Raw genomic sequence first — 25,848 nt, 5'->3', positions numbered from 1 at the left:
GGTTCAGGGTGGCGGTCATGAAAGAATGGAGCGTAAATGTACTGCAGTGGGTGAGACACAAGTGAATTCCTTGCTCGATTCCTCTCTCTTCTGATATGTCTTCGCCACTCGCTTCCCGTAACTTGGGAACTATTGGGGAGAAATGTTTGTTGGTTGACGATTGTAATTCCTCCTTGAAAAGGAAATGCAATCTTCCTAAAGTAGGTTGACACAACTGCAGTCATAGCATATATCCATGGTCTTCCTAGTAGGATGTTGTAATCGAGATTTCCGTCGATTACTTCGACATCTATTTCTACTGTTTTCCCTCCTAGTTCAACTTGCAAGTTACTTAGAATACCATATGGGGCATACGTTCGTCCGTCAAATGCTTTTAATGTTGTCGAAGATCGTGACAATGTTGGAGATCCTAAAGTTTTCTAGCAACTCATCAACATAATACATGTAGATGCCCCCTCATGAATAATTGTTTGATGAACAGTTTTGTTGAGGGCTTTCACTTGAATGAGGAAATCTAGTTGATTTGTTAACTGAGGATCGTATCCTTTATGATTAAAGGACACAAGATTAGAATCCTTTGGGTCTATCCCACCTATAGCTGATAATAAATCCTGCTTTTGGGATGGACAATTTTGCAGTACCTCAAGTGTCAACATAGCGGATGGCGATTGGGCAAAATCTTCCACTATATTATAATGATGGTAGCTACCTTAGAAACAAACTAACTAAAAACTACTTTCGTTTTCCTTTATGAGAAATAGATAAGAGGGGAATAAGGAGACCAACCTTTGTCTTGCGCTTGGTTCCTTGCTTGATTCCTCTCTCTTCTGATAGGTCTTCGCCACTCGATTCCTCGTCTACCCAGCTTCAAAGAGTACCTGTAGAATCAAAGCAGCATAACACTATCCAAGAACATAGATCTATTATCATAAACAATATAGGACCAGATGTATATTGACCACACAAATGCATATAACATCAATCATACAAGAATGTGGAGGAAAACTTGAATAGCTTTATTGATAATCAAGAAAAAGCAAAGAGGATTACAACCAATTGTTCTGATCCAACATCATCCTCCCAGCAAGAAAGCCCTTCTTCACCTCATGAAAAGCTTAGATCACCCAACACTATGATATTGCACCAAGAAACCAACAGCACTTCCTTACAAGATACAAAATTCCAGCCTCCTGGATCTCTGGGATGAGGGATCTATATATAGATGTTTGCAAGGGGAATGAGTCAGCTTTTGAGATTTGATTAGTGTCCTCTCTATGATAGTTCTTGATTCCACTTGGAGATTGATGATCTCTTACTCATCCTTGGGCGAATGCAGAGAGGCAAGTGTCACAGGAGAAGTTTCTGGAAGATTCCATGATCCTCCACCTTGCAGATTGACCCTACCATTTGTCTACTCTCGCCCATCGCACCCCATAGAAGGGATTTTCAACATGCATCGCACCTACTATGTGTATTCAGGTGGGATGCAACGCACTTTGACCATGGAGCAGGTGAAATGGTCTAGTTTTGACCAGTTCTGAGTAGTTTTTCATGGAGAACTTTTGGGAGATGCTGTAATCAATTGACCTTGTTCTTTTAGGGGTTGGAACAACACCTTTAGGGACTTAGGAGCCCTTGGTTTATGGAAATTTATGATTGGGTTGCAGTGCCCAAAAATGTCTATAACAGTTGCCCCCTAAAGCATGAGGTCGTTAGTCTTTGGATGTCAGGCGAAATGCTTTATCATGAGGATCTGAAGTTTTTTCAATCTGGAAGGCGACCTGTAATAAGATACAATAAAATACATTATCTTCATAATATTTTCATGGTCTAGTTGAGGCGGACATTCCCATGCTTAGCTTTATAAATTCATTTTCATGCACACGAGACAGACAAGCGTCTAAGTGTAGACTGATGATTCTGGTAGAGCCATCATCCCTTAGATTAGATGATTATCTGTGCAGCAGTGATGTGCATTTGATGTTTTTATTTTCCGAAATATATATCGTAGCCGGGATGGATGAAACGAGATCTGGGGTCTTCAATCTCGTTCGATATTCACTCAAAGTACAAGTTGATCCATGTGAGAGATGTTCTGGAGTTGAACATGGAAAGACATCGCCTGATTACCAGCCAGTGATGTAAGATTTTAATATGCGCGAGAGGAATCATCGATAATGATGATGATCCTCAAGGTACTACAGTACAATTCACGTGGTGTGAATAAGGGACTTGGCGTCGAACACCACGCAAAATCTTTCGGTCGAAGGCCATTGATGTAAACCTGTCGCCGGAAGTGAGAAACTTTCCATTGAGGCATGCAAGCTTCAAAGTCCTGAAAGGGTTGTTCCTAGATCGACTTCTTGGATAATGAGCTGATGTCGATAAGAAGCGATCCATCATAGGAGGGCCTTAGTGAATCCCACATCAATGACACGGAATGGAGCAAATGATTTTAATGGAGGTGAAAACGATCTAGTGATAGTAGGTTCAGGGTGGCGGTCATGAAAGAATGGAGCGTAAATGTACTGCAGTGGGTGAGACACAGGTGAATTCTCTAATCGACTTCTCTTGAAAATATCAGCAACACTTTCATGATGGATTGGTAGCATTAACCCCAAATGTGGATGGTGTGATGGAACCATGGTGATGTGACTAGTGAATGGAACAACCCAACCCGACTCAGATGCGGAGTGAAAGTGTCATGTTCAAGAGCGACTTGCTACCAACAAAGTTTCTTCAAATTTTCTTCCCAATTTCCCCCCAGTCATTGCTGACCAGTACCTCTTTATTTTTTTCAAGCTTGAGGAGAATAACATATGCTTGTTCTATAATTTGCACTTCGGGAAAACCCATCGCTATGTTTTAACGAGCCTAGCGATAGTGAAACTCGTTCTTGTATGTTATGGACAAGTTTGTCTCTATTCAGTTTTAATGAGTTTAACGAGAAAGGTAACTCGATCCTTTTCAATTTTAGAGAGTTTGAAAAGGGATGTAAAGGAAACTCCAAAAATCCTTTTTCGTCATCTAATCCCTTAAGTCTGAAAAAGTATAAAATAATACAAAAGGGATGAATTTTCGGTAATTTTAACGAGCCGAACAAAACAAGTGCTCGATATTTTTGTGTAATAATCCCTTAGGTCCAAAAAGGTTTAAATCTAAAGGAGGGATAGCACTTTCGGTCACTTTAACGAGCTGCAGAGGCCAATGGCTCGGCAATCTTTTCATATTTTATGAGTTAGTTGAAAAGAGCTTAAAGGAGACTCGTTTTTTGAGGAACGAGTGATAGATTCGGGTAGCAGCTGATTCCAGTTAAGGTTTGGAATTTTCCAATCATGGCAGTGTCACAAGGATGGCTAACAGGATCACTCTTTGCAGTAGTTCCTCAAAAAGGGTAAACAATCAAGTGGAAGTGAACGATTTGCCAATACAGAGTGCAGGTGGTGATGAGAACACGACCAAGGCTTCAAAGGATGATGATAATACATTCACGATGGTTATTTACAGGGGATTGGTTCATTTTTTAGTGAGCTTAAACACCGGGGGAACACTTGCTCATTGCTTATGTTTATTTTTTAACGATCTTGAATTCTGTGTTAAAACTGCTCGATCCAGTCATATAATAAGGATGTCTCATCTAAGATGCCATTTTTATGGAGCTTGCACCCTACAAAGCTTTGCTCCGCATCCTTTCTTTATGCAAGTTAGGAAACGATCAATCCTATGAGTTTAAAGGGTTAGAGGACCTACAAATTTAAAAAATAAATGGTCACTCTTCGCTTGCATGCCAAAAGGTTTGCATGCCCCCAGTTATAGAGAAAAATTTACAGGTTACCAAAGATTGTTCTATCTATGCAATAGAAAAAACACTTCCTCGGCGATGTCTACCGAAATAGACAAAGGTGAGTCGTGCAGACGCCTCCACTCACAGAACTTTGACGAGGGAATCTTATTCCAGCCTAATCCCATTTTCCTAAATGGATGGGTGTGTCAGACTAGTCATATATCCTCCGCGGAAATGTACCCTATACCCAAGGTTTTCCTACCGAAGCAGACCAGGGTGCATGCCCCCTAAGTTTCAGTCCTGTCCTCCGAATCACTCGTGCTCATCTGGAGGATGGATTGGTGATTGATGAGACATTCCTTGCATGAAAAGACCATTCAGGGTTGGTATATGACTATTTTTTATGTGTGAACCAGGAAATGAAAGCTGGTCTACGAGCTTGACCACTCTTCCTTCGTGCGGAAAACACATTACTCTAAAGAGTGAGGAGACGACGGCTCCCATGCAATAAACATAGTCTCGTCCAAGGAGTAGATTATAATCCAGGGGTCCTTGAACTACCATTACGTTCATGTGAACAGTTTTCCTTCTCAACGTTATCGGCACATTGGGAAGGATCCCTAACGGTCGACTGGACCCTTTGTGATAGCCTGTTAGATTTCTCATCTCAAGCAAAAGCGATGGTGAACCAAGCGCTTTCCAAGCATTTGAGGAAAGGATACTCACAGAAGCCCCTTCATCTATGATGGTACCGACCATGACCATTCTATATATTTGAGAAATGATTCGAAATGGTATAGTAGCCAGTAAACGGGGTTTGCCTAGTAGATTCCAGTCAAAGGAAACAACTAGGTTGCTTGGAGGTGGGACCGAATAGATGGCCGGATATGACTCTGACGAACTTCCTTCCTGCGGTAAAGGAATGGGTAGATCGCCCCCATGTTCATCGGAGTCTGTGCTTACGAAGAGAATTTGAACGGTGTCGTTCTTGTTCTCTTCGGTGACTGTATCATCTGAAGATTGACCCTCTGAAGGCAAGACCGGGTCAACTGCCGCCTCAACCTTTTGACTTTTGTTTGGTGTGGATTTAGATCGTTTATCTTCAATTATAGATGCTTAGGCCGACCACAAGGGCGTGTCAGCCTGATTTTCAACTAGTGACGGACTCGGCAAGAGTTTCTTATATCCAAGAGGAAGTCGTAACAGTGAAACTGGACAGTCGTCCAAAACTCTTTTAGCTTCGTCTAAGAAGGGACAATGGTGGACGATGTGATCACCTTCACACAAATTACAAGGAAATTTATATTTTCATTATTGTCCAGGGGCTTCACTTTCACTAGTTGACGGTGTACTTCCAACATGATGATCAGAGGTTGATGACACTGGATTGTGCAAGCGAGGATACCAGTCCCTTAAGATCCAAGGGATGCAAGGACAATCTCGATGATAGTGGTCTCCTTTGCAAATGACACATGGCGTTTTAGGCATGGTCGGTGCAGTGTGTGGATTTTCTCTAGACGATGCTTGGTTGCCCCTTTTCGCCTTTGGCTCCTTCTTATTCTTCTCCTTCTTCTTCTCAGTTACTTGATTTTGGACTTTACCAGCTTCCTCAAGCGAAGGGGAAGGAGGAGAGGAATAATTGGACGAAGTAGAGGGTTGGGGGGTAACTCTCGTATCGTTTAGTTTCTTACTTGATTGTTCAGGATTCATGGTGTTCTGAATGACAGAAGTTGAGAAGAGGCATATGGGCAAGCCGATTGTCAATCCTGGAAGAGATAATGTGGCCATATGCGGTGCACCAACATCTCCCCAAGAGGAGAAGTGACTAGGATTTCCTCCAAGGGGAACTACTTGGTTGGTGGACTCCATTTTTCTCAACCTAAGACCAACGTAGGAAAGGTGATGTTTATTCTGTTTAAAATAAATTTTAGACGCTTTGACACAACTTGTTTTTTCAATTTTTAAGAGTCGAGAAAAAACAAAAGATGACTCTAGTCGCCTTCGATTTTTAATGAGCCTGAAGTGAAAAGTGCTCAGATGGACCTTTTCCATTAAGGAGTCTGAAAAGGAACCAAAGGGACTGCTCTAGAAATCTAGACAGAGGGATTACCAAACCAATCGCAAAACTGTAGAATACTTTTTACGGTACGACAGTCAATCTTCCCGAATGTTGTGTTCAGTGCATTGTGATCAATAGGGCGGCAGACACGACTTCCTATGGATAAAGGATAAAGCCTATTGTGGTCTCCCAAAATATACTCGACGGTACGTGGGAGCATAAGTCCGTACTGGCACTTATCGTCTCAAAGTGGAGGAATCACCCAACCAACAATGAAAACGATAGTTACCAGGCTTTACGACTCCGGAATACATCTCTAGCCTAGACTTCTAAATGTTGTGCGTTAGGTTCCAAAGCGTTTTTAGATTCATTAAATTTATTTTATAGTTGATCTTTCTCAAGAAATTTTCCTTTCAGGTTCACCATGTGATGTAGATGTACAATTCCTAAAATGCAATCTAAGATGATAAACAGTCGTTTGATCTTCTTTTTGCAATGAAAATCCTAGCTACTACGGAAAGAGAGATGATTTTCTTTCAACATAGAGCAAAGAGCACACACTATATGCACTGTCCTAAATCAAACCAACAAACAGTCTAAATGCATATGCACATGCATGTATTTGTTTTCAACCTTCTTAATGTGTGAATGATAAAAAGAAAGCTAAGCGCAAATCTGAATTATTTTTCAAAGCGACATTACTAACAAGTTTCTTTTCAAGACAAAATGAAGACAATGATGACACTTTGCGATTTGGAAATGAAAACTTACTTTTGACACTTGAAAAACTACTAATTCAAATCAAATACAAGAGTAACAGTGTAATCGACAATCAAGAACAATCAGATTCTCTTCTATGACTGAAAACGACACTTGCGACACTTTCAAATCAAGAAACGATAGTACGATTACGCTACTTCTTTGTAAAAGAGAACTGAAAATGACTCAAAATACATAAAAATTTTTACAGTTCTTTTCACAATGGAGGCGGAATAATGGCAAGGAAGGGGGTTTCAACACAGGTGTACTGACTACAGGCAGTAAAACTCCTGAATAGAGCTGAAAAGTATGAACACAGAAGCCAAAATATAAGAGCAGAAGAGGTATGATCACCGCACCTGTAGCATAGGGAAACTGAAATTCAACACACCTACTACACTCGGGAAGTGCGATGCATTTAGGTTTCCAAGAATACATAGTGCGATGGACTAGGGACGAGACTTTAGCTGGGTTCTGGGTCACAGTTTGCAACTCAGTTCAGGGATTTAGGCCGAGTAAGTGGTAATCAGTAAATCAATCACAGGGGTAGATCTAAGGAGGTTACTAGAGCCACCACAAGGGCAATTAGAGAGCTTGTATATCAACTGTTTAATTCATAAACAAAACCCGGAGATAGACTGAAGCAACATTGATCTACTTTGCACTTACATAGCAAATGCAGTTCGAAGGCTAGCTGGCTTGACTTCAGGCTCCATCTGTAAGTTTACAAAGTAAACAAATGTAGATAAAAAAACAACCTATTCGCTCCCCAGTGGAGTCGCCATTTTGTTATCGGGAAAACTAGTGTCTATGTAGAGCTGCTAGTCCCACTAAGGCTGGTAGCTACCTTAGAAAAAAAAAACTAATAAATACTTTCATTTTCCTTTATGAAAAATAGATAAGAGGGGAATAAGGAGACCAAACTCTGTCTTGCGCTTGGTTCCTTGCTCGATTCCTCTCTCTTCTGATAGGTCTTCGCCACTCGCTTCCTCGTCTACCCAGCTTCAAAGAGTACATGTAGAATCAAAGCAGCATAACACTATCCAAGAACATAGATATATTATCATAAACAATATAGGACCAGATGTATATTGACCACATAAATGCATATAACATCAATCATACAAGAATGTGGAGGAAAACTTGAATAGCTTTATTGATAATCAATAAAGAGTAAAGAGGATTACAACTAATTGTTTTGACCTAGCATCATCCTCCCAGCAAGAAAGCCCTTCTTCACCTCATGAAAAGCTTAGATCACCCAACACTATGATATTGCACCAAGAAACCAACAACACTTCCTTACAAGATACAAAATTCTAGCCTCCTGGATCTCTGGGATGAGGGATCCATATATAGATGTTTGCAAGGGGAATGAGTCAGTTTTTCAGATTTGATTAGTGTCCTCTCTCTGATAGTTCTTGATTCCACTTGGAGATTGATGATCTCTTACTCGTCCCTGGGCAAATGCAGAGAGGCAAGTGTCACAGGAGAAGTTTCTGGAAGATTCCATGATCCTCCACCTTGCGGATTGACCCTACCATTTGTCTACTCTCGCCCATCGCACCCCATAGAAGGGATTTTCAACATGCATCGCACCTACTGTGTGTATTCAGGTGGGATGCAATGCACTTTGACCATGGAGCAGGTGAAATGGTCCAGTTTTGACTAGTTCTGAGTAGTTTTTCATGGAGAACTTATGGGAGATGCTGTAATCAATTGACCTTGTTCTTTTAGGGGTTGGAACAACACCTTTAGGGACTTAGGAGCCCTTGGTTTATGGACATTTATGATTGGGGTTGCAGTGCCCAAAAATTTCTATAACACACTCCCCACTTTATGTTGTTGGAAAAAGGATGGTTGTGATGGGTCACTACCTCAAGTTCAGATGCTGAGAAAATTTTAAATAGTGGATGGCATTGGGGCTCGCAATATTTTTTCATTAAAAAATATCCTTACATTTTGACCTTAGGTTTGAAAGGTTGGTTATGATTTTGATTTGGGTTTGTTTATAGGGCCTTCGTTTGATCTTTGGGCCAAAGGATGTCTTCAAGGAAATATACAAAAAGTTATGCTTCTACTATGAAATGGATTTATTCTACCTAAATTCTAGTTACATGGGAATGTAGAGGAATCTAGTTGGACCTAATCTCTCAAGGTTCTTGTGAATCCCATCTTCATCTCAAAAATCAATTTGGATTATAAGAAAACCCTTGTGTTGGTGGAATTATATTTATTCTAATTTTAACATTTAATTATCAATCTGGGGTCGTAAGACTTAGATATGAAATCATAGTAAATGCAAGACTAGAACTTATTCTAGGCTATGCTAACAATTAACACTAGAAAGAACTAATCACCAAGTATTATCACTTGTTGCTGGACTATGGGACTCTAATTCTTACTAAGTTTTGAACCACAATATTTCATTAACAATGTTCATGTAGTTGTATATGTGTAGCTTACTAGGTCTTGAGACTTCGGTGGTTTTAATCCTATAGTGATAAAAACTCATTAAACATGTTATCACTTAGAATTTTCTCTAGAAGTTATTAGAAGAAAGAAAATGACCGAGGTAACCACAAACCAAATTTTGGGCATAGGCTCTAGCCAACCTATACTCAGAGAGGGCTCTCTCTATATGATTTAGCTTTGTTTGCTAGGATTTCAGGCTAGTTATGAATGTTCAGGGGGTTTTTTGATTTGTATTGAATATTTGGTGGTGGGATCCTTGAAACAGATGGATAGAATGATGTCTTTAGACCATTGGGCTATGGAGTCAACAAAAGGGCAGCAGAACTGGATCAACTCACTAAAGGGAATGTTCAAAGGGCAAGCTAGTAGAGTAAAGTGCAGGTCCTTGGGACAGGGGGGTGAAATGGTTTTAATCAGGGTGAAAGAGCAATTAAGAATTCTCAAACCTGGATTTAAATAAGGAACAGAGGGTAATTGGAAACAAAGGGAAATTAAGAATCCTTTGCTATAGTGTTACGAGAATAAGTACCCTAGGGCTTTGGGTTGGAACCCCAATAGAGCAAGAGAAAAATACAGTAAGAAACACTCATACAACTCAAGAAACATGCTTATATAAGCAAACTATGCGATAGTGACCATACCCGGATGTCCTTTGTTTGGGTAGTTCTAGCAGGGTTCAGACCCTTTGCAACTCCTGATGATTTTCGAATTCACAAATAAACCAATTTGAACATACATAGTAGCATATAGATAATAAATTTTAATGAAATCAACTTTATATAATATAAGCAAATGATTAGTTATACATCAAAATAACATTCATACATGAATTCCAACAGTCTCTGATGCATAAACAAAGTCAATATCAAGAACAATACAATGCTTCTTTTTATTGTAGAAAGCTATAACTCACACGAAGAGAGTTCACCTAAGTCTTGTTCTTTTGGCTCCAAGCAGAACCGTCCTCCAGATCTGTCCAGTCCCAGTATTCAACAGCCTCCTTCCATAACCAATACCATGATATTTCAAGCAAGTGGGAGAATATCAACACTTAAGGAAACAAGGGTTTCCTGAAACTTGGGGAAGTGCTTGAAGCACAGGGATACTTCAAACTCAGTCAAGGATAATCTCAGTATAATAATCCTATCTCTTCTTCCTCCTTAAGGCCTTCCCATAGAATTCTATTTATACTTCTCCCAACTAGGTTTTTAGTTGGGAAACAGTTGGGCCACGGGCACTAGGAGGTAAACAATAGGTAAAACCCGTGAACTCTTCCCATAATTAAGGAAATTTAATTTTTTTAAGTGTTTTAACACAAATACACGGGTTTGGAATTAACTAACCCGCGTGTACACACTTTTATCTCAGGGAAAAGTAGCATATAGGGAATAAAACATTGTTTTTAAAATATTTGGACCAAGTCTGGCTGGAGGGGTTTCCCTAGGCCATAAACCAAGCATCACACATACCAAGGGTTGTAAATGGAGCTATAATAGATGCCCCGTAATATATGATTTCAGAAGGGGTACATGATGGCCAAAATGTGTTAAGTATATGGAAAGGAATCCTATCAAGACTGAGAAGGACTTCACCAAGATTCAACCTGCCAAGCCATCAGAAAAATATCAGAAAGAAACTATTGTCTGAGGCAGGCATACCCATGCTCAAAGAAAGTAAAGCATGTCCGCTATCAAGTACAAGTGGATCCACTATGTATACAAGTATATAAAGAAATGAAAGCACATAATGGATCATCTAATATTGATAAAAAAAGTACATGTCTGAATATCACATATAAGAAAATGATCAATGAAGCTGAAATATGAAGCTGATCATTGATATCAAAAACTAATCCCAATAGTACCAAATGGACATGATGGAATAAAATGATACTACATCATAACTAGGATGCTAGCATATAAGATGTCGCTGTGAAGGACTGCAACATATAAGGTGGATGGTATCAACTAGCAGTAACAGGAGCAACTGACAAGTGAACCAAAACATGCTGATGCAACTCGAGGTCTTCACGGACCATTGTGGTACATTTCTAGACAATGGGAATAAATGATCTGAGGTCGACCACGTGAGAAATCATTTGATTGCTGGTCATTAATGTATATTGTTAACAAACGCGAGACTACTCACCGATAATGATAATGAGAGTCAAGGTACCTGTTATCACCCCAAGAAACTCTCCTAGGTTGTATCTCGGAGATGCTCGGGAACATTACAAACTCAACTTAATGTTGGAAATGGATGAATGGAAGGAATGATGATTGTTCAAGCCAGATAACCACTTCTACTATGCTTAACTCCAGACATGTGTGAACACCCACAGACTACAAGGCTTTAGACCACCAATTACTCATATTTTAATGAATTAGGTGAACATGGAGAATACTGACCACACCAGCAGATGTACAAGAGCATGTGATGGCCGGCTGCAACCAGTAAAAAGGTCTGCAAATCTATTTCCTAATGCACAGACAAGATTACAACTCTCTGTCACTAAATAAACAGAAACCTGCATAACACATTCAATGATACATACTAGACTTCAACACAGAGGTAGGATGATAGCTCCTCTAATGCTAAATATCAAGAGCACATGAAAAAATGCATAACAGGCATAGCCTAGAACAGAGTAGAAATGGAAAGTGAGCAATTAATAGCAAAAGAAGCTTGTATTAGCTGAAAATGCTAACGAGACGCTGCAAGTATCAAAGCAGACACAATCTCCAGAAGTTGAACCTTACATCAAATAAAAACCATCAACCGATCCCCCTGATTACATTTGTTTTCTGGGTATATATAGAGTTTCTTTACAAAGATATTCTATTGTTCTATGCGTGGAGGGGTCATAATGGACCACCAACCGCTTTAACTCTCTGATGGAGTCTCTGCTACAATCTACTTGCTTTAATGAATGAATTTGATCTTTTCTGCTGCTTGGTTGTCCTTCCTGAATAGGTGGAGTGTTATATGAAAGAAGCTCCATAACTGATAAATGTTGTGATCTACTCGAGGCTGTTCCTTTCCTTCTCGGCCATTCTTCATGTTAAATGCGGTTGTTGAGGATCTACTACGCCGAATGCTAGATACTGGCCACCTTTTTCCTTGAGATGCACGAGACAGGCTAAGGACGAGATAACTGCATGGTGGAGCAGATATCAGCCATGGGATCAAGTGAATGGAGGGTAGGGATCTATTGGCGAGAAGAATCGAGCGGAAGCGGGAGCAGAATCGGGTGAAAGAAGGAGCAAACAAATGGGAGCCGTCAGATTGCAGGTGGACAGGTCTGACGGCTATTGCAATATCGCATCAGCGGAAGTCAAGGGGTGTAGCCTTTACACACATGGATGCGATTTGTGATAGCGATTAAATCGCATCGCAATATCGCATCAGTGGAAGTCAAGGGGCGTAACCTTATACAAACATGGATGCAATTTGCGATAGCGATATGGGTGTGGGCCGTTGGATCTTTTCGGGACTGATTAGACGTCGGAGGAGTCAGATCGGGTTTCTCTTTTGATAATTTTGGGCCTTTACATAGGGTGATGTGTGATTGCGATCAGATCACATCACAATATCACATCGGTGGAAGTCAAGGGGCGTAGCCTTTATACACACATGGATGCGATTTGCGATAGCGACTAAAGCCCGAACCCGATAAAGGATTTAACTGTTTTTTAAGACTGATGAAGGGCATCACAATATTGCATCGACGGAAGTCAAGGGGCGTAGCCTTATACACATGGATGCGATTTACGATAGCGACTAAATCTCGGACCCGATAAAGGAATTAACTGCTTTTAAGACTGATGAAGGGAGAATGTGGGAACGAGAAAATGACTCTTGTGACGAAAAAGGGCTTGAGATAGTGCGCGGTCATGTGATCACAGTTACATAACGGTTTAAACTCGGCGCCTGGGGAGATAAGAAAATATGGATTTATACAGGGTTACAGAGGTAAAATGAAGATCGCAGGAGTATGAGAATATAGGTGGAGTGAAGGGAAAAAAAATAGAGGCAGCGGGGTGAAAGGGAGTAAGCAAGGTGAAGGAGAAGGAGGAAGATAACCGGTGGAGACCTTTTCTGAGAAAGAAACCAAGGACCGAGCTTACTTCCACTCTTTGAAAATCAGAAACATGTAGCAGAGCTAACACTGGCTCCTTTTGGGGATGAGATCCTCCCTGTGAGGTCTCAATAACTGCAAACCAATGCCTTCATACAAAACAAGCTTAAAAACATTTGCCTAGTATTCCATTGGGCATGGAGTCTAATTAAGTCTACGCTAAAACCTGTAAAGGAACATTATTACAATCATTAAGGCTCGAAAACCTTAAACAACATAAATATTCAAAAATTGGCCATCTACTAGACCATCAGAACTATTTCTCCTCCTCTTGGCTGGCCTATCAGCCGGTTCATCAAAGATCTGCAAAATAGGATTTATTTGATTATCTACCTCAAAAAGTTTAGGACATTTGACCTTATCAGGTAGAGATGGCTTATCCTTCCTCCCCTCTTTGTATGCTCTCATCTTATGGACTGTATGGGATGCTTTCTTTGGACTGAGATCTAAAGGGGAACTAAACGAATAAGGAGTTGTATGAATCTCTGCAGCTGATTCTTCACTAGCAGTACTAGGTTCTAGATCTTCAAACTGTGTATTCTCAACTAAAACCTTCTCCTGCAGAGATACATAAGATTTCCTAGGCTTACCTGATCCCGATGCTCCTTTCTGCGATGTTTTCTTCTGCTTAACAATCTTCTCAGGGTCAGCACAGGGTCAGCTGGTGATTTTTGAGGATTTCTTCGAGTATGTCTCACAAGCTAAGCCAGGACTATGATGTGGAGTCGCCAAAGGTTGGTATTCCTCCAATGGAGTCGTCAGATAGATGATTACAACCAGAAATGTGTCCAGACTTTGTCTATCATCAAAGTTGGAACTGTGTCGTCTCCCAGGGAAGCTGAGTTTCAATCTCCTCTCCCCGACAATGGCGCCATTTAATGTTATCACCCCAAGAAACTCTCCTAGGTTGTATCTCGGAGATGCTCGGGAACATCACAAACTCAACTTAATGTTGGAAATGGATGAATGGAAGGAATGATTCTTGTTCAAGCTAGATAACCACTTCTACTATGCTTAACTCCAGACATGTGTGAAAACCCCCAGACTACAAGGATTTAGACCACCAATTACTCATAGTTTAATGAATTAGGTGAACATGGAGAATACTTACCACACTAGCAGATGAACAATACCATATGATGGCCGGCTGCAACTAGTAAAAAGGTCTACAAATCTATTTCCTAATGCACAGATATGATGACAACTCTCTAGCACTAAATAAATAGAGACCTGCATAACACATTCAATGATACATACTAGACTTCAACACAGAGGTAGGATGACAACTCCTCTAATGCTAAATATCAAGAGCATGAACAAATGCATAATAGGCACAGCCTAGAACAGAGTAGAAATGGAAAGTAAGCAATTAACAACAAAAGAAACTTGTATTAGCTGAAAATGCCGACGAGACGCTGCAAGTATCAAAGCACTCACAGTCTGCAGAAGTTGAACCTTACATCAAATAACAACCATCTACCCATCCCCCTTATTAAATCTATTTTCTGGGCATATATAGAGTTTATTTACAAAGATATTTTGCTGTTCTATGCGTTGAGCGGTCATAATGGACCACCAAATGCTTTAACTCTCTGATGGAGTCTCTGCTACAATCTACTTGCTTTAATGAATGAATTTGATCTTTTATGCTGCTTGATTGTCCTTCCTGAACAGGTGGAGTGTTATATGAAAGAAGCTCCATAACTGATAAATGTTGTGATATGCTCTAGGCTGGTCCTTTCCTTCTCGGCCATTCTTCATGTTAAATGTGGTTGTTGAGGATCTATTACGTCAAATGCTGGATACTGGCCACATTCTTCCTTCAGATACATGGGACAGGCTATGGACAAGCTGACTGCATGGCGGAACAGATATTAGCTGTTGGATCAAATGAATGGAGGGAAGAGATATGCTAGCGAGAAGAATCAAGTGGAAGCGGGAGCAGAATCAGGCAGAAGCAGGAGCAAACAAATGTGAGCCATCAGATCGCGGGCGGACAGATCCGACGGCCATCGCAATATAGCATCGACGGAAGTCAAGGGGCATAGCCTTTACACACATTGATGTGATTTGTGATAACGATTAAATCGCATCGCAATATCGCATCGGCGGAAGTCAAGGGGCATAACCTTATACACACATGGATGTGATTTACGATAGCGATATGGGTGTGGGCCGTTGGATCTTGTCGGGACTGATCGGACGGCGGAGGAGTGATCAGACGAGTCGCTTTATCAGGCAGAACGAGAGTTTTCGGATCGGGTTTTTCTTTTGATATTTTTGGGACTTTACATAGGGCGATGTGTGATTATGATCAGATCGCATCGCAACATCACATCGACAGAAGTCAAGGGGCATAGCCTTTATACACACATGGATGCGATTTGCGATAGCGACTAAAGTCCGGACCTGATAAAGGATTTAACTATTTTTTAAGATTGATGAAGGGCATCGCAATATCACATCAACGGAAGTCAAGGGGCATAGCCTTATACACATGGATGCGATTTGCGATAGCGACTAAAGCCCAGACCTGATAAAGGAATTAACTGCTTTTAAGACTGATGAAGGGAGAATGAGGGAAGGAGAAAATTACTGTTGTGACAAAAAAGGGCTTGAGACAGTGTGCGGTCATGTGATCGCAGTTACATAACGGTTTAAACTAGACGCCCAGGGAGCTAAGGAAATATGGGTTTATATAGGGTTACAGAGGTAAAACGATGATCGCAGGAGTATGAGAATATAGGTGGAGTGAAGGGGAAAAAATGGAGGTAGTGGGGTGAAAGGGAGTAAGCGAGGTGAAGGAGAAGGAGGATGATAACCAGTGTAGACCTCTTCTGAGTGAGAAACCAAGGACCAAGCTTACTTCCACTCTTTGAAAATCAACAACATGTAGCAGAGCTAACAGTACCCAGTACAATCTAACAAGTGCGAGTGAATGAGCTGGAGTTGAACACCTGGAGGAATCTATCAATCAGGGGACAATGATGGTTTCCCACTATTGTTAGCGAAGGAATCTGCCACTGATGACTACAAACCCCAAGGTACTAGCAAATGGATTCTAGATCTTTGTCCCCAATATCTATAATGAAGGAATCTACCACTGATGACTGCAAACCCCAAGGTACTGCCAAATGGAATCTAGATCTTTGTCCTAGAGCAATGAGCCATAGTCGATAGGAAAATATCCGCTAGAAGGAAGGCATTAAGGCATCCTTCATCAATATAGCGTGAATGTAACCCGTAGGCCAATAATGTGGAAGGAATTGAACGAAAAAATATGTAGTAACCCAATTGAAGCACGTTTTCAATGTACACAAGATGTAGCTAGCACACGATAGAAACCCTCTGAACCAACCAATAATAAAAGCTGACACAAAGGCGAGGAATCCACCAATAGGGTCAAATGGAAACCAACGCATTGGATGAATCCAAATGTGTGATAATGAAAGATGATGTCAAACACAAGGGAAACCACTTAGTCAAAGACCCATGATACTAATCGATGTTGAGCACAAGGTGACCTATGAATAATGAAAATAGGGGTAGGGTGTGGCTCTAGGTCTACCCTCAGAGAAATATGTCATTGTCAATAAGGACAAGACCTTCCAGCAAGAATTCGATGGAGACCTTCTCAAACCGGCATGAGCAGAGGACCAATATAACTGATGTGATGACAAACATGACACTGACAACTAGGGATGGTCGACTGAAAAAAATAGGTCAATAGACATCGTAGAGAGGCAGACTCAAGCTTACATCCCTTGAAAAAAAGCACAACTCAATGATGACTATATGGCAACATATGATAACTCTCTATAAGTTTGTCATGCAGGAGGCACGAGTGAACTCTCCATATGATTGGAAGAGGTAACCAACCGGAGGAGAACTGACTCAATAACAAGGTTAAGGCGTACCTAAGTCAAACTAAATCTCACCCAAAATCGAGGAGAGACTTTCTTTTGAGTGCTTTGTTCAAGGGTGACGCGACTAACTCTAGTTGCCAACAATATATGGAAATGTTGACCCATTCTCGCTCTTTTTTTAATATATTAATTTTTATTCTTTTTCTTTAAGCTAGAAAAAGAATAAAAGAATGCTATAGTATAGTGGAAAGAACGAGTGTTAGAGAAACAGATGATCTATTTCCTAGGATGGGAACAATCTTATGCTCAATGCAGGAAGGCGAAACTATTCAAGGACACTCAAAGGGATGTTAGTTCCATGGGTCAAAGGATGTGTCAAGTTGCAGAAGCTAAGTGATTGCATGGTTGATTTTGCAGAAGAAATTGTCAAATAAGTGGCTTAAATATGAGTCCAAGTGAAGTCGGCTCAAGGCCAAAAGGTGAAAATAGTAAAAATGCAATGCATCAGTACAGGTCAACACAAAAGATCCTCTAGGGTATAATGCCATAAATAAGCATAGAAGCAAGGAGAATGTGTCTTCAATGCAGAAGTCATGGCAGGACTAAAGAGGACTCCCGAGCCTACTCAGTATAACAGCATGGGCAACCAATGTCAATGAGGTTCTAACTACGATGGCCATGTGAAGGATGGCTCTACCATCGCATCATGATTTAAAAATCAATGAGTGAACATGGTTTGCTAACCAAGACACAAAGGTTTCGACCCTATGGATAATGTATCGCTGAATGGAGGCTAGTATGCAAGATGCAATGGAAAAAATGGTTTCCCTAACCTATATTTCAGTGAGTGAATGATACCTGCCATGACAAGTCAGTGGTCGTGGAACCAAAATAAGATCTCAAAGAAGTGTCCAAAATATCTTGAAAAAATAACCCATTCTTGACAATCCAAGCCCACAAGTCAAAAAACTCATGAGATGAAAAATCAAGTTTTGCGATTTTTTTTTGAAATTTCAAAGCTATATGTTGAATTTTAGATCACAAACTTTTCATTTCTATTTGGAAAAAAGTTGTGGATCAAAAAAGGAGCAAACTTGCCTCTGAAGAATTAGACCATTCAAATCGCGCCAAAGTTATTGGGTAACCCTCAAATCATACTTGCAATGCTTTGTGATAGTTTTTAGAAGTTTTTATTAATATTTGACCATGGAAATTCATGTCAAAAAATCCAACTCTAAGTACACGTGGGTTGGTTGTGACCAACCCACATATACGAAAACCCTACATGCGACTGTGTGTAAAGGGAACCCGCATGTACGCGAGTTGAAATTCAAACACAAAATCTAATGGTTGAAACTCATTTTTTTCAAGATGACCATCACATGGAGAGAGAGAGAGAGAGAGCATACCACAATTAACAATGAGGAAATGAATGACCAAAATGCACTAGATGCATTGAGAGGGTGCGGCTTGTTGAAATTATTCAAAATGTCGAACATGAAAGCCAACACACTCCTGCTCGAGTTACTGATCCACTACTGGAGTGTAGAGGATGATGTCTTCATGATAGATCAGATGCCTCTAAGGATTTAGGTGGAAGACATCTATTTTATTACAGGTCTCTCTCGAAGAGGGGAGGTTGTGCATTCGACCGACAGGACAAGGAGTAGTCTTTCAGTAGAAGACTATGTACATATATACTGTCCTTGGCACCCAGAAAAGATTGGAAGTTAGATTCCAATCAAACACGTGGAAAGTTTATCTCTGAGGACTCTGTTGTTTACCATTGCGAGGGTAAACGGGTCAGCTTCACTATATCAGGCTTCATAGGTGTCCATGAGCCTAGCAGTGGAATGCCTAACCATGGTTTTCGACTGGTGCAAACCTCTTCTAACCAACATGAAGAGCCAGTTGGCCTCCATTCAGAAGGTTCAGACAAAAAACTTTGGATATGGGACTATTTTATGCTCCTTCTTCTTCGAGAAGGTACTTGGGCTACGTCCCAAAGTATCTGTCTCGATCAACAGCCCACGAGATCCACGGATGGGTAGATGGGCTAACTTGATGAAATGCCTTGGAGGCAGGGACGTGTTGAGGATGACTTTCAATGATGAGTACTTTTCGCTTGGTGTGACCAACAGATCATCATAGTCGATGACTACTTGTATGTTGGTATGTATTTCTAAGGAGATCCAGACTTGGTGTTGCCACCAAACATAGCATGGGGAGACATAGGTAACAATTTTTTAAGTTTTTGTAAATTTTTAAGATTTTTTTTTCTTTTTTAAATATGAAATGAACTTAGAAATATTTTTAATGGGACAAAATACTAACGAAATGACCGTCTTCCAGATGTGGGTCCAGTGAGACTAGATGGATTCCCGAGGCATTGGCGTCACAGAAGAGGTGTCGAAGAGGCAATAGTTGATACAAAGAGGGTCCTATATGTAGTTCAAAGAAACTTGGTGAGATTGACTCACCAGGTACCGATGATAGCCATAGAGGACCTACATGAGGAGATGCAGCGACATGTGGTAGGAGTACCCATGGGACTGGGTTTGCATACTTCGGCGTGTGGCCAATGCAGTAGTTAACTTCTTAGCCACTCATCCTGAGCCAGGTTGATAGACAGACTGGACATGATTATGGGCATTTAGTCCCAATTTTGTAAATTATTTTTGAACACTTTATGTGTTGGGTTGTGTTATATTCTTTCCACGTAGTTAACAAGGGGTTTGAGGGGTAACTGTAAACCCCTGGAAAATTTTGATTTTGGACCCTATGCTAGGTTGGGCGGATCCACCTATGGTTTTGTGCATGATTTTCACACATGTTTTTTGGACGTGATTGTTTTCAGTCCATGGTATTGGACGCGATGGTTTTCGGTCCATGGTATTGGATGTTTCGGCATGTATAAATATGTATTATAACATTGAAAGGAGCATAATGAAAAGTCAAGTTGGTAGTCTCGATTTTGGGATCCAGGGGAAAATCTCTGTGTATATGTGTTTTATGTGTTATGCTCTCGCATTTTTTATTTTATCTGTTTTAGAATTCGTATGCAGGTAGTTTCTGTATGGGGTTAAAACCTACATTATGTACGCACAGGCAATTTTATGATATATATAAAGATCCAAATTTTTGATGTTTTCTTAATTTGATGAATGATTGATATGCCAATCTAATTCTTGATTAGCGATAGAGTCCACTGATGAATTCTCAGATTGTGGAATGTGCACATATGTAATATAAACAAATGATCATTGCAACACTCTCACTCTCAAAAATTGGCGATATAAATAAGGATCACAAACTCGATAAATGTTATTTAATTGTGACACTACCAGCTGTGAGTCAAGATACACTACCAATGAATCAATTCCATAAGAAACTGCTTCGGATAGTAAATTAATAATTGCAATATATTCAGCTATGTTAATTGAAGCGGGACCAATACATACTCCCCTTGACACCATCAACTAGCCAAATGGATAGTAAATCACCCAAGCTGTGGAAGCGAGATTCTGAAAGTGCCAACTAGCACCATCAGCAAATCCAAAATATATCAAGTCATCCATCAACACCTGCCAAAGCAAATAAAAAAAATGTTGATATCACAAAATGCCCAACAAATATGTACAAAAATACAATATATACAAACAAGCAATTGCTCGGCCAAAACCTAAGCAAAATACTTCTTTAGGTAGAGCCCATTTTCGGGCTCTACCAACTTGTTCCCTTGAAAATCGACTAATTCATAAGCCCCTTTTCCCAAAACTCGTTTTACTATAAAGGGACCATACCACATAGAATTGAATTGTCTTGCCCCCAAGGCGTCTTTATCTTGGTTATAGACTAAGACAAGGCCACCTTCAGAAAAGACTCGAGGACAGAAAGCTTTATCATACTGAGTTTTAACCCTTTTCTTATGGGCCTCGTTTATTATGGTGACATCTCAATGCTTCTCATTGAGATGTCCCAAATGAACGAGGTGTTCTTTGATACTAGATGTCTTTGGTAGTATTCACCGAGGTTCGGTATGCCCAGAGAGCTAGGTACAACATGATGTTCCAATTAGAGTGATTCTTGTCAATTGTCCTTTATAGGATCGTCTTGAGGGACTTATTCACAACTTTGACTTGCCCATTGGCCTAAGGATAATATAGAGACGAATGTTCCTGCCGGAAGCCCAAATTGAGAGCTAATTCAGTCATTAGTTGGTTCTGGAAGTGACTACCATGGTCAGTGACAATCTCTCTCAGGATACCAAGACATGAAATAATCTGATTGAAGAGAAACAATGCTGTTGTTTCACTATCATTTTTGTAAGTAGGCATGGCCTTAGCCCACTTTGTAAAGTAGTCTATGACCACTATGATATACTTGTGATTCGCCGCCGAAGGCGGATTACGAGTGGTAAAGTCAATGCCCCACTTCGTAAATGGTCCGACAGTGATAACAGGAAAAAGAGGAGCTGGATGAGCGCGCATCTTCCTAGTATAGCCTTGAGAAGGGTCGCAACGTGTGACCGCTTCAACACAATCTTTGAAAATTGAAGGCCAAAAGTAGTCGGCACGCAAAATATTCTAGGCTGTTGCAAGCCTTGATAGATGACTGCCACAAGCTCCACTGTGGAAATCATTAAGTACAGACTCTGCTTCCTCCAAAGTTAAGCAATGCCTAAGGATTGAATCAACCCCTCTGCAATATAATGTATCACCAATGATAACATAGTTTTTTGCAAGGTGACGTAACTTTCGACGCTCATCCTTGGAGGAAGAAAGCGGGAACTTCGAAGTTTGGAGATATATGATAATATCTCCATACCAGGGATCTTGTGAAGAAATGAGGAATAAATGTTTGTCGGGGAAATTTTCCTCATAAACAATGTCTTCTTCACAAGGTAGCTCGGAAATTATGGACACTAGGATAGGCAACTATGGACACCAACTCGTATCAGAAGCCGGGCAAAACAGTCATGAGATAAGACCTGACAAGTAAGAGAGGGGGTATCTCTCGTCCTTATCTTCACGAACCCTCGTGCTTGACTCCTAGTCACGGAGATTTCCCAGTCTTCCTAATGCTATTGGATTTCACTCTTTAATTATACTTCTATGTTTTACAATTTAGAGCAGCCTTGGAGAGTTTACCCTCCTCTCGCCTAATCCAAGGTCCTAAATAAACCTAAACTTGTTGGTGTATTCTGATGACAATATAAAAAGTTCTAGTTTATTTTGTTAAGTGCTTGATTTTAAATTGCTGTTATTTTAAGTCAAATGGATAAATGGAAATGAAACCAATGGTGTTTGTATGACGCAAAAAAATTAATGAAAAACTAACTTATATGAATGCAATCATTTATTCTTCGATGAAAAGAAATTTCTACTTGGGTTCTACGAAACTTCTATAAAGAAAAAACTTTTTCTTTTCTTTTCTTAAAGCACACTTACACTCACAAAAACTAAAAAGACTATTGATGCTTTAATAATGCAAAACTACCCTAATTCAAGGTGTACATGAAGATGCAAGATCCTAGATTACTCTAAAAAGAACGAAAGCAATTGCTTATAACTTTAATAAGCCAGCTTAAGTGTTTGAAAAGAATACAAATTTTGAATACAAAATCTTCTCCAAACAAGAAGGACAAATAAAAAAGATCACAATTCACTTTCAAAAAATCAAAAGAAACCAAAATCACACTTGGAAAAAGAAAACAAAAATAGTGTTTTTTAAGAACTTTTCTTTTTCAAGAAGCAATGAAAAAAACCTTTGGAAAACACTCAAAATTCCACTTAAGAATCAAAGACCGAAAGAAAAGCACAAGGAAACTTTGCAAGTTACAAATTCGACAACGAATGAAAACTTGAACAAAAAGGCTTCAACTTGCACTAAACGACCGAAACAACAGCAAAGAGATTTGAAAAAATAACCAAAAGTCAGGAAAGAAAAAATTTCAAATTCGTCAAAAAGAAACTTTCAAAAAGCAAGAAAAGGTGTAAGGCCACAAAATGACAGAAAGAAAAGCAAGTAAACCAATAATCAAGCTTGACACTAAGATTGAAAACAATCTGCTGTTCTAGAGGACCAGAACAATCAAGAACCTCTGCAAGAAGTCTTGTGTGCCAAAACACAAATAATAAAATTCACTCAAAAGCAAACCTAGGCCAAAACTTTTCAAAGCGAAAGAGATTTCAAAATAGTAAGCTCGCAGAATAACAAAATTCTAAAGATAGAAATTGACTACTCAGAAACCAAACAGACCAAGAAACAAATCTTTCTGGGTAGAGAGATTTGAAAAAAGCATGCAAAAAAGGGTATACGTGACTGTGTTCAAGCACAGGGGCGTGTACTCGTGCTTCTGAGAAAGGAAAATCACGTATACACAGGATCACTTCCCAGAAACATGCATGTGTACGCTACTGTAAGCAGACCAAAGTGCGTATACTGAGTTTTGCAAGAAAAATAAAAAACAAAGCCAGATCTAAAAGATCAGACTTAAAGTCTGAGTTCCTACTAGACCAAACAATACTATCACAACAAGAAAACCAAGAACAGAGCCCTGATTGACACTAAACAACCCAAACTAGGAATACTAAGATTGTTATCCCCAGTCGAGTCGCCAATTATATTACGGGAATAAGTACCCTAGAGCTTTGGGTTGGAACCCTAACAGATCAAGAGAAAACTACAGTGAGAAACACTCATACAACTCAGGGAACATGCTTATATAAACAAAATATGCGATAGTGACCATACTCGAATGTCCCTCGTTTTGGTAGTTCCAGCAGGGTTCAAACCCTCTACAACTGATGATCTTCGAATATGAAAATAATCCAATTTGAACATACATAGCAGCATATGGATAAAGCTATTTAATGAAATCAACTTTATATCATATAAGCAAATGATTAGACATCACAATAACATTCATACATGAATTACAACAATATCTTATGCATAAACAAAGTCAATATTAGGGACAAAACAACACTTCTTTTTATTGTAGAAAGCTATAACTAACACGGAGAGAGTTCACTTGAGTCTTCTTCTTCCGGCTCCTAGCGGAACTGTCCTCAAGATCCGTCCAGTCCCAGTCTTCAACAACCTCCTTCCATAACCAATACCATGATATCTCAAGTAAGTGGGAGAATATCAACACTCAAGGAAACAAGGGTTTCCTAAAACTTGGGGAAGTGCTTGTAGCACAGGGATACTTCAAACTTAGTCAGGGATAATCTCAGTATAATAATTCTATCTCTTCTTCCTCCTTAAGGCCTTCCCATAGAAGTCTATTTATACTTTTCCCAATTAGTTTTTTAGTTGGGAAACAATTGGGCCATGGGCACTAGGAGGTAAAAAACAATTAAAATCCATGAAATCCACCCATAATTAAGGAAATTTAATTTTTTGAAGTGTTTTAACACATATACACGGGTTGGGTATTGACTAACCCACATGTACACACTTTTGCCTCAGGGCAAAGTAGCGTATAGGGAATAAAACACTGTTTTTAAAATATTTGGACCAAGTCTGGCAAGAGGGGTTTCCCTAGGCCATAAACCAAGCATCACAAGTACCATGGGTGGTAAATGGAGCTATAACATATAGATTATAAAGAAACAACCTAAACTAAGGAGCAATTAAAAATTCCTTAACTTAGATATCAGTAGAAAACATTTATATGCCTAACTGTTAAAATAGAGTGTAATTAAACAAATTCTTAGATAATATTCAAGTTATAGCATTCAGATTCTGAAATACATTAAATATTATGGAAAAAATTTAAGAAAGATAACAACAACATGAGAAAATAATTGTCTGCACTTCGCTCAACACATGAATCCTAGGAAATATCTTGTCTTTATTCATCAATCCAGCTTGCTGGCTCAGTCCATGATCCAATAGCTTTACAGTATTTAGATCAAGAAGTCTATAGAAATTTCTAAGAATCCACACTACATACTTCGAATTGTGAAGTATTTATACAAAAATTGTTACAAAATATCTCAAACTAACTTGAGATTTAATCTAGGAAATAAAAATATCTTCTTGCAAGAAGATAGGGATAGCTATTGAACTATTTTCATGTTGTCCCATTTATTGTTGTGCTGCTAGCCTTTATGGTTTGGTTTTAGCCCTTTATGCTCTTTGCTATTTGAATTTTCATGCTGGAAGCTTTAGTCACTTCAAGCTTTCATCTGATACTCTTTGACACCGATACTCTTTGACTTTGATGACTTGTCAATATCCTTTACTGTGTTTTTTATTTTACTGTACATTTTAACCTCTTACTGTGTATTTCAACATTAAATTATTTAGTCTATTCCATTTATTAGCATATGGTAATGGATATTGGTCAATTTTCTGTATGTTTTATCTGTTTGTCTTCAAACTGTATACTCTGTCTAGTTCCTCTGTTTTGATAGTCAATGTCTCTATGTGACTAATTTCTTCTTCATTCCATCTATAATTATCTTTTTCTTCTTAATATAGGCTTTTGAATAAATTTTCTTTCGATCCTTGGAGTAAACAAGTTTTGTGACTAATATAAAAAATGTTTATGTATGGCCTGGTCTTCTGCAAAATACCACAATTTGTCAATAATACACAGGTTGGCAGGAAAGGAAATTGATGGTTTTATCACACAAGGATGTTTGGGGAAGGAGTCATGGCAATGTTTTGAAAGTAATCGGAGGTCGAATTATGTTGTAGATGTTCAGGGTGGCACCGGGATGTTTTGATAGGTTGTACTATGAAACAGGGCAAA

The sequence above is a fragment of the Pinus tabuliformis genome, chromosome 9 (genome assembly GCF_031772625.1).
Source record: "Pinus tabuliformis cultivar Carrire ecotype Pingquan chromosome 9, CPIR1, whole genome shotgun sequence".
NCBI classification, from domain to species: Eukaryota; Viridiplantae; Streptophyta; class Pinopsida; order Pinales; family Pinaceae; genus Pinus; species Pinus tabuliformis.
Note: the sequence above shows the minus strand (reverse complement) of the source record.